The sequence below is a fragment of the Lissotriton helveticus genome, chromosome 1_2, assembly GCF_964261635.1.
Source record: "Lissotriton helveticus chromosome 1_2, aLisHel1.1, whole genome shotgun sequence".
NCBI classification, from domain to species: Eukaryota; Metazoa; Chordata; class Amphibia; order Caudata; family Salamandridae; genus Lissotriton; species Lissotriton helveticus.
Genome location: NC_136058.1, coordinates 230,070,959 through 230,082,563, shown reverse-complemented (window position 1 = coordinate 230,082,563; position 11,605 = coordinate 230,070,959).

Genomic DNA, 11,605 nt, shown 5'->3' with positions numbered 1-11,605 from the left:
TTTGCAGTGTGCGACAGGATTCCATCAATTTGCTTTGTGATTTTGTACGGACATTTAATAAGAAAAGTTTGAAGCAGAAAATGAAGTTGTTGCAAGAATTAGATCCTTGCAGAGTGAGAGAAGTGACAGGTTTGCATGGTCATTCACTGGCTTGTCTTTCCAGGAGAGTATGCCAGAGTGTTTTTCATCATTTCAGGATGCTAGCAGTGCATCATAATAAAGTGAGGAAATTAGTTAGAATGTTGTATTATGCTAAGAGTCCAGCAGTTATGCTTAAACAATTATGCACTGCTCTTTTGCATGGTTCTGAAATAGATGTGAAGAATATTTGTGAAGAAATTGAGTTTTGTTACTTTGGAAGTAAAGAGGAGAATGTTGAAATTGACCCAGAAGAAGAGGGTAATGTGGAAGATAGTGTACAGGTTTCCAGTACAGATAATTTTCAGAAGGAAATTGCCACGTTTCAGGTGAAATCAAGTGAGAGGCCTAATTTCACTTGTGTGTGTTGTCGACGCACTTATTATAAGAATCAGACTAAGTTAGTGGATTTATATGCAAAAAGTGAAAGGGAAAATAATAGTGAATGGAAGGATTTTGCAACATACTTGATGGTAGAAAATTGTTTTGATTTGGGATTGGATCAACGTGTGTGTACTTATTGTTGTAACAAATTAAATCAAAACCAGATGCCTGCTAGAGCGGTTCATAATAATCTGGAATTGGTTGAGATTCCTTCTGAATTGAAGGATTTAAATACTTATGAATCTATTTTGATTCAAAGTATCCTTCCCTTTCAGGCTATTGTAAGAATGGAGCCAAAGACAGGGAAATTGCCTCCATCAGATTTACAGAGAGGATTAAAGGGAAGAGTTGTTTATTTGCCTCTAGATTTGAAGAAAAACATTAATCCAATTGGAGTAGAAAAAGTGGAAGAGGAACCTCTGGTTATCTTAGTTAATGGGGTTCCCACAAAGAGTAAGAAAATATGGCAAGATTTAGTGGATGTTAGGAAAGTCAAAAAGGCAACATTGTATTTGAAAAAAAACAATAAGTACTATAAGAATGTATATGTTGCAGAAGAGGAAGTAAGTGAAGAAGAGGATAGCGATTTGTGTGCTGGTCAAATTGAGAAAGTAGAACCCTCTAAAAGTGAAGAAATATATGAACATTATAGTGTTCATCCTTTGCATTCCAAGGAAGTCATGGGGAATGCTATTGAGTTGTTTCAAATGAAACAAGCCAAAGGGAGTCCCATTAGTGTTTGGGAGGAAAGTTTGGAAGCTCGGTGTTTCCCACAGCTATTTCCAACAGGTCAAGGAGGAAGATATGATGAGCGACCTCATCAAATTCCTGCTTCTGAATACCGGACTTTACGATTGTATGCAGAAGATCCTAGGTTTCGACAATGCATTCCCTATTTGTTTCATCTCCTGTTTGAAAGCGATCTGTCTGGACTGTCATATGCAGTGAACCACATCTTGAAAAGTGGTATACAGATGCAAAACATCTCGGCAAGTGACTTTATGGATAAAGTCAATGTGCAAGACAGTATTTTGGATTCTCACCTGATTAATCTCATGGCGTGTCAGCGTGGTACTAATGAGTACTGGTACCGTCGTCATGGTGATTTAAAATGTATGCTGAGGAACTCCCACATGGTTCCTCACTCTCAGCTGTGCCGAGTATGGCTGGGAAGACTTACTTGAATTTCTACGAGAGGCAAATGGAAACATTGAAAATATCGAATTCAAGACACCCGGAGAACTGTGCTCTTTGGATCCAGTGAATGTATGCAGGTACTTCAATCATAGATTTGAAGCTATGATGTCTTTCATCATGAACAAGAGAAATCCACCTCTTGGAGAGGTGTTGGATTTCTTCTGGAGAAAGGAGTACCAAGCAAGAGGTGCTCCTCATATACATATGCTGCTGTGGATCAAGGATGCACCTAAATTTGGAACAGATCCAGAAGACTTAGTGATGAGTTTCATAGAACAGTATTCTACATGTGCTGTTCCAAACGCAAAGGAGGACAAAAGCCTAAGAGAACAAGTTCTACGCTTCCAAAGCCATCGTTGTGGAAAGTACTGTCGTCGTAAACTCAGAAACAAGGACAAGTTCTACACCAAATGTTGTTTCGCCTTTCCACGACCGGTGATTTCTAAAGGAAGAGTGAACAGTTTGACGTCTTCGCTGCGACATAATGTGATGAAGAAATCACCTAAAAACACATACAATTTGAAAAGGAACGAAGAGTCCAAGTATATCAACGACTACAACCCAGTGATTTTGTCCATGTTGAATGCTAACATGGATATACGGTTCGTGGCTGATAACTGTATGGCTGTGGCTCGGTATGTGACATCTTACATCACCAAAAAAGAAAAGACAGAATTGAAGGATATGTGGGAGGACATTTCCCATGAAAAGAGCCTCAGTAAGAAGTTGTACAGTTTCAGTCTGAAGATGTTGTCACATCGAGAAATCGGAGCTTACGAATGTTCTGACCGGTTGTCTTCAGCAAGTCTCTATGCCAAATCCAGGAGTATCGTTTGGGCGAGTCTTGGTCTTGCTGCAACGCGTAATCGAGTTCTGAAACCTGTGCGGGAAATTGAGTATTTGGCGGAAAAGGAGCCAAACAGTACCGATATTTTGAAGACCAACATGTTGGATACATATTATCCAAATAGAAGCAGACACCTCGAGAATGTTTGTCTGTATGAGGTTCTACAAAATTACATATTCAAGAGGAACATCAAAGAAGATATTGATAAAGGAGTGTATGCTGTAATTGGAAGTGAGGGATGTCTCGTCAAGCAAAGAAAATGCCACTTGGTAAACCATCAAAAATTGAGTGGCGAATCTCCTGAAAAAAAAGAGTTTTTCTATTTAGCACTTTTGCAACTTTTCAAGCCTTGGCGTGCAGAAGAGGAACTGCTTGGAGATTTCCTCTGTTACGAAGACTCTTTCAATGCCGCCAAGGAGACCATAGAATGTCCTGTTTTTCTCAAATATCTAGAAATGTTGAATGCGGAAATCGAGCAGGAAGCAACGATTGCAGCCGAGATTGCTAGAGACAGTTCTCAGGACAGTCAGAGTTCTGTTTCATTGAGTCAGGATCCACTAGGAGGACCAGTTATCGAAAATGAAGCTGCCACTGCCATGATTGAAGTGGAAAGAGCCATGGCACATGCTCAGGAGGATGCGGTTAACTTAGAAGACTTGGAAAGACAACTTAACGTTGAGCAGAGGGAAATATATGACGAAGTTACCAACCAAATTGATCATGGATTAAGTCATGAGAAGGAGTGCTCATGTACGTCGTTGAAACCTGTCCGACTGTACGTGAGTGGAGAAGCGGGAACTGGAAAAAGTTTCCTCATTAAAGCAATTTCATGTTATTTGCAGAAAAGGACTGAGTCATCGCTGTCTTGTGTTGTCACCGCTCCAACTGGACTGGCAGCTCATAACATTAAAGGTATTACTTTGCATCGTCTACTGATGCTGCCAGTGGAGCATGATAACAAATTACAATACCACAAGTTATCTGGAGATGCTTGTTGTGAAGTTTCAAGAGTCTTGAAGAAAATGAAACTTCTTATCATTGACGAAGTAAGCATGGTTTCCAATGTCATGCTTGCCTTTGTGCATTTGAGAATGCAAGAAGTTCTCAAAACAGAGTATGATGTGTTATTTGGTGGCAAACACATCATTGTTTTCGGTGATCTTCTGCAGCTGACACCAGTGAAAGGACAACCTGTGTTCAAAATGCTCACGCATGAAGATACCAGGATGTGCCTAGGGAGCATTGGCAACGTTAATATATGGTTAAACTTCAATTATGCTGAACTGCATGAAAATATGCGTCAGGCGAAGGATGAAGATTACAAGAATATTCTACAAGATGTTAGAATCGGAAAAGTGACCGAGCATGGGAAAGAAGCTTTACATGCACGATTACTGTCAAATTTGTATCCAGAACAAGACGTTGTGCCTGAGAATATTTTTCAGAAAATTACTGAGAAGAAATCTGGAATATGTTTGATGCCAACTCTTGCAGAATGTGCCATCTTCAACAACAAAATGTTGTATTTAGAAAACCAAGATATTGTGAAACTGGAAGCTATTGACAGAGTAGAGCATATGGGATCAACAATTATTTTGTCTGAGAATTTGAAATCAAAATTGGATTCATTAGAAAAGAGTATATCTAAAACTGCGGGTTTTGAAAAGACTCTGAATGTGTGCTTAAATTGCCGCATAATTTTAAGAAGGAATTTACATGTTGAAAGAGGTCTGGTAAATGGATCAATGGGTAATGTTGTTGATTTTGTGAAATACAGAAATAGGGATGAAATTGAATTTTTAAAAATTAAATTTGATGGCATTGAGGAAGTACAGCTAATTGGTCGTTGCTCTGCTAGGTTTTTGCTTGTGAAAGACTTATATGTTCGCCGTAAGCAGTTTCCTGTTTGCTTGGCATATGCGGTGACAATCCATAAATCACAAGGTTTAAGTGTAGACAGTGCATTGGTGAATATTGGCAGTTCTGTGTTCAAGGAGGGTATGGCATATGTGGCATTGTCGCGAGTCAGAACTTTATCGGGATTGTACTTGATTGAGTGTGATGTCACAAACATTTGTGCGGATCTAGACTGTGTTAAGGAATCAATAGGTTAAGAAGAGAGTATGCGCCACATTTGCCTCAATATCCTTTGTTTGAGAAACATGTGGTAGGCCGGAAACGAAGAAATGTGACCAATAGTAGGGAGGTTGTAGCAAAAAGACGAAAAGTCGATGAACCAAAAATTATAAGCAGAAAGGAAAAGAATTTTGTTGAAGATGTTGTTGGTTTTCAATTTGAAAACAGTTCTGGTGTCAACTGCTATGCTAATGTAGTGGTTAATGTTTTGTTTTCTCTAGAAACTTTAAAACAAGAGATTGTGGTCAATTCGGATCAGAGATTTTGCAGTTTGTTGAATTCTGTGTTAGAGAAATGTAGCACTGATAGAACAAAAATAGAAAGTGTGTCTGAAATTCGAAATCTGTTAGACAGATGTTCAGGTCAAACACAATTCTCTCAAAATATTCAGCAAGATTGTCAGGAGTTTTTAATGTATATGCTTGATGTATTGCATGATAAAGGTGTAGATGTAGATCACCTGTTTGGGCTTTCTTATCAATGGCAGCATGACTGCGAGAACTGTATGGTATCAAGTACTACTAGTGTAGACTCAGAAAAATTTATATATTTAACTTTGCCAGACAGTAAATCAGTGTCCTTTAGTAAGCTAGTAAAAGCAGCTGATCACAACATGGAGTGTAGCCAATGTAAGTCTGAAATGTTGTCAACATTATTTATACGAACATATGGCCAGTATGTCATTTTAATGTTCCAACGATGTAGGCCTGATGGAACAAAATTGACAACTTTGATTAAAAATTTTGTGGCTTCACAGTTGTCAATATCAGGAAGGACTTTTGTAACTGCAGCAATTATATATCATGACGGTCCTTCAATAACATCAGGACATTACACAGCTTATTTAAAGTCTAGAAATGGCTGGTCATTCTGCAATGATTCTGTTTTAACTTAAAAAAGAAAAATTGCCTTTTGACCTTAAAAATTCTTACCTGGTGTTTTTAAAACCAAAATTTTAGGGAAAGAATCTCGGAATGTGCTCTGAGGAAATTCAAGAGGTTCTAATGGCTCCTACACAATTTGGCCTTGAGGATAAGTGTAGTACAAAGTCAAAAGTTATTTTTGAGTTTTAAATAGTTCCTGGAAAAAAAGAAGGTTTTCTTACAGAAAGTGGTGGGCACGGATTAGTTAAAGGACAACAGAGTATTTCCCAAAGCAAACGGTGTTCTTACCATAACACTTGACGTCATGGAAAAATAACTGCACTTTGAATGAGTTCAGAAAAACTGTTTCTTTTTATAAGCTAATTCAAGCAGCCAATAAAAACATGGAGTAGAGGTAATGTAAGTCTGCAATGCTGTCTAGATTATTTGACCAAACTTTTGGTTATAATGTCATTTTAAAATTCCAACTATATCAACCTGATGAAAGTAAGTCTTCAACTTTAATTACAAATGTTGTGGCTACATAGTCGTTTATTTTAGGAAGAACATTTTTAACTGCAGCTATTATATGACATGATGGTCCTTTGACAAGATCCGCTTATTACACAGCTTATTGAAAATGTAAAAAAAGCTGCTGTTTCGTAAATGATTCCTATTTGACTACGATACAATGTTGCCTTTTTACTTAAAAATATTCTTACTTTCTGTTTTCAGAAAAGAGAATTTAGGGTAGGTAACTGGCCTATAATGATTCTAGGGGTTGATATAATTGTATCTACTGTTTTAAATTGCTTTGTGATTAAAAGTGATGTAGAGAATTAAATAATTGTAGTAGTCATAGAGGTAGTGTAAGTCTGCTTCATAGTAAGCAGTATCAGTGTCATAGGAAATGTGGAACATGAGTGAGCAAGAAGGGTGAGATATTACTAGTACAGGATTGTGAAAGTGATCTTGAACGTTTTCTTTCTGAAAGTTGCCGAAATACAAAATGACGGGATTTGCTTAGAAGAATTCCAAGAGTTATAAATGGCTCTTACACGATTTGGCCTTGTGGAAACGTGCGGTAGAGAGCGAGAAGTCATTTATTGTATGTAACATATTTTTCAAAACGATGGAGCTTTTCTTTCAGAAAGTGGCGGGCTGAAAATAATAGCAGCACAACAGAGTGTAAGCTGTTCATAGGATATCCTTCGACGTCATGGAAAGTAAGTTACTTTTCAGGAGTTCTGATTTCTGATTGGTTATGTTATATGGGTTTTTTAAACACAATCATTTTGATTGTGTTTTTTTTTCCCCGCTGTTATATGATGAATACCTTCAAGTCACTATTTTTAGTGAAATTTGATAAATTCTGAGAACAGCAAAAATAAACCATTTAACATGTATAATTAATTCTGTACTTTTTGTATTTATGATATACATTTAGAACTGTGTAGTAGGCATTGAAAAGCTGAGGCTTCTATAAGTGTCAAAGTTGTTGCATACAGTGCTCACATTCTACGTAGTCTTTCATATGATAGACTACATCTAAACAATGAGATACCTAAGCAAAGGAAACACAGGTGATGTGATTGTGGAATGAGCAAAAAAAATTGCACGTTTTTCAATTAAATTACCTGTGTTTCCTAACATTACACATCACATTGTGTAGATGAGGTTTAGGCCTGTTCCAGGAGACAGAGGAGGTCTCACATTTGTTCAAGAGTGCAGTGGAGATGACTCACTCCGTTGGTAGGCCTGCACATGTATTATCTCCTCTATACTCTTCAACAAGCCTAAATTTCATCTGCAACCCTGAGTAGGACTTACCTGAAACAAATCTCTGGATAGGCCACACCTTATCAGCATCTAGAAACAATCATTTAAAATGTTAAGTGCAGATTTATGATGGCCATACGCCTCTTTTGCGTCGCTGTTCCGTCACTTTTGTGACGCAGCAGCAGTGTAAAAGATGCACCATGTTGCAAGATAGGCCTCAGTCCATCTCCAGCAAGATACCGTCAGTTTAAAATGTATATAATTAGGACTGTGTAGGGGGCATGCAGAAGCTGAGGCTTCAGTAAGTGTCAAAGTTGTTGCATGCAGTGCTGCACTTCTGGGTACTCTTTCATATGCTGGACTACATCTGCACAATGAGATACCTAAGCAAAGGAAACACAATTGATGTGATTGTGAAATGAGCAAAAGAAATGGCACGTTTTTCAATTACATCACCTGTGTTTCCTAACATTACACATCACATTGTGCAGATCAAGTTTAGGCCTGTCCAAGGAAACAGAGGAGGTCTGGCCTTTGTTCAAGAGTGAAGTGGACATGACGCACTTCATTGGTAGACATGGACATGTATTATCTCCTCTGTACTCTTCAACAAGCCTAAATTTCATCTGCAACCCTGAGTAGGCCTCACCTCAAACAAACCTCTGGATAGGACACACCTTATTGTCATCCTGAAACAATCATTTAAAATGTTAGGGACAATTTTATGATGGCTGTGCACCTCTTTTGCGCTGCCGTTGCATCACTTTTGTGAGACAGCAGCAGTGCAAAAGATGCACCATGTTGCAAGATAGGCCTCACTTCATCTGCCTCAAGATACTGTTAGTTTAAAATGTATATTTTTAGGACTGTGTAGGGGCATGGAGAAGCAGAGGCTTCTGTAAGTGTCAAAGTTGTTGAAAAACTGTTTGTCCTTCAATCTTTTCCCTTGTCTTTTCTAATTTTTAAATACATGTTTTAATATTTTTCAAATGTTTGTTCTCTCTTTCACAGATTGAAAGTATAAAAATAACAAGTGACTAAGTTAACGACAATTATAAGGTAAATGTTTTGTACTCTTTTCGTTACATTTCTATCACATTTAACTTCTATTAGTTTCACTACTTCATTTCTTTAACCCTCACTTTCCTGCCTTTGCTACTTTCCTCATTCCTTTCTCTATTACTTACTTACTCTACTCCTTCCACTATTTTTCTCAGTCCCTCTCTTCTCATACTTCCTCACTCTTGTTCACTCACTCCGTCTCTATTACTCTCACTGTCTCTGACTGATCACTCTTTCACTACTTGTTCATTATGCTTTCTCTCTGTAGTTCAAGCACACTAAGGGGCATATTATCAACAGAGGCAATAAAATTATCGCTGCTTTTATCAGCAGAAAACTGCCGCAAAAGTAGCTTTAGCTGCAGTTTTCTTCCGCAAAAGCGGCTTTAGCACCAGTTTTCTGCCGATAAAAGCAGTCATTATCGGCAGAAAACTGCCGCAAAAGCGTCTTTAGCGTCAGATTTCTGCCGATAAAAGCAGCAAAACTTTTATCGCCTATGTTGATAATATGCCCCTATGTTATTTACATTTCTTTGCTGTTTCAATCATTCCTTTTCTGTTACTTCTTCTTTTCTGCATTGTGTTTTTTCTCTCTGTTATTCCAATGTTTTAATCTTAATTTATTCATTCAGTCACATTCTCTACTCTCCTTTTTTTCTTTCACTTCCTTATCTATTTTGTTTTTCTCAATTATACCCTCTTCCATCTTTTCTTCGGTAAATAGATCTATTAAACAGTATCTTTGGTTTAGTCCCTATAGCTGTGTTTCTTTTAACATTACTCTCTGTTTCCTTCCCTTATACTTACTCTTCTTTTTACCGGCGAGCGAACCGGGAAGCGAACCAAAAGAAATAGAGGTTGGCAGAGTGCTAAATATTCTACCAATTTTTTTATAAATGGGAGGTAGTTCTGATAAGAACTTTTTTTTTTATTGTTTTTGTTGTTTTATATTTTTTTTATTATTTTTCTGAAATTTTTTTTACTTTTTTTGTATTTTTTGAACGGTTTTATATTTTTGGTTTTTTTTTTTGGGTGGGGGAAACGAAAACGATTCATTATAAAGGGCTCAACAGGAGCAACAAAAAAAAAGAATGTATTCTCTGGGGCGTTTCGGACAATCATGATTGTCGATAGCTCTGTTGATCAGAGTGATGCTACTTTCTCTGTAGCAAATGAATTGGTTACAACGCACGCACACTTGTTTCACTTCCCCGAACCTCATCTGTATATTTGGGACCATCTCCCTCGCCTCTGGTCCCGTCACTTCCTGTACAACTGATCTTCTGGCCATAGAAGGGGGATTATCTTGCTGGTCACGTGACTGCGCAGCACTGTAGTTGATAGGGTGCCACCTCTGCATATGGCGATGCATTGTATAATTTCCGTAACTATATTTTTTATCTGTCCCTCTGGACAGACTTTCTTTACATATAAGGCAAGTTACGTACCGGGCATTGACTTTTTTTTGGCCCGGGGATATTTAAAAAATTGCCAAATAAAGTTTTCTTTGATATGAGACCTCCTGGGCTCCTCAGGCAAAAAATGCCTCTCTTCCTGCTCTTCCTCTTCTTCTTCTTCTTCCTCCTCTTGCTGAATGATAACTTCAGCAGGTGGTCCTCTCTTCCTTGGAGGTGGTGGAGGTGGTGGGGAAGCACCAGCTGAAGCTACTAATGAAGCCATTGCTCAGTGATCACAAAAGGTCTTCCTCTCACAAAGATGAAAGTCAGAGTGAGGAAAGAAGGAGGGGTTTTCATCATTTGGGAAAGACAATAGTTCTAAACCAATGAAAAGTGTTACTTTTAGGTCACATGACCTAGTCTTACATCATTATGAAACCAAAAGTGAAATGAAGCAATGAAAAGTGTCATTAACAAGTCACATGACCTGTTGTGTTTACGTTACGCGCTTTGGGCCGCGTCCCGGATCGCTTCCGGGAAGCTGCGCTTCGCGCCTCGTTCGCGTACCGGTTCACTTCCGGGTACGCTAACGCGGCGCGTCATATGACGTTTCACGCGACAACGTGATACGTCACGCTGACGCGACGCGTCACGATGTTGTTTTCTAACGCGGCAGTTGCGCAAACGGAACGTTTACCGATTCGCGGACCGGGTCGCGGCACCATTTTGAGCTAACGGGAAGCGACCCGGTTCGCGGACCTGGAGCGAAACAAAAAAAATTATAAAAAAAATACATTAAAAAATTGTATTAGAAACATATAAAATATATTTTTCGAATTAAAGAAGAATACATTTTAAAGCTTTTGATATTTGCTATTAAAAAACCATTGAAATTCACAGAAAAAACCATAGGTTATAGACCATATATAGTTAGGAATTAGCATTTACAAAACCTTGAAAATTCACTGAAAAAACCATAGGTTATAGACCATATATAGTTAGGAATTAGCATTTAAGAAACCTTATTTTACTCACACAAAACCATTGAAATTCCATATATAGTTAGTTGTACTAACTATATATCGCGCACCCGCAATCCACTGCTGATCATGTCACATATTACATCATTCATGACATTCAGTGACATCACTGATGACATCACTGATGACATCTCAAATGACATCACTGATGACATCACTGATGACATCTCAAATGACATCACTGATGACATCACTGATGACAACATCCAGTGACTGTATGTTTCTGTAAAGTTAAAATATGTCTTACATATTGAAGAATGAGTGGATTTATAAGTGTCTGGATGAAGGATTTATTAGGTGCATGACTGACTGTATGAGTGACTGATTAAATGTGTCTCACTGAGTGCATGGGTTAGTGACTAAACTGTCTTAATTTGTGCATCATTATGTCTGTTGTTCTGTAAACTGCTGCATGTGTTGATCAGTAGCTATATGAGTAACTATATGGGTTATTGGTTGATTGCCTAAGTATTTGTATGGGAGACTGAGTGTGTGTGTGGGTGGCTGGGAGGTGTATAACTCTGTGCATAGATGTGTGAGCAGTTGATTCACTAGATGTATGGGTTCAAAAGTGCATGTGGAAACAGCTGAATGGGCAGTTGACTGTGTGCATGAGTGTATTGGTGAGTGAATGGATATCTAAGTGCTACATGTCAAAGTAAGTACATATGTAAAACACAGTACATGTGAGAGTTGACATATATAAATAACTATGCATAAGAGCCAGTGAATGTGTGAGTGGCTGCATGGATCATTGTGAACT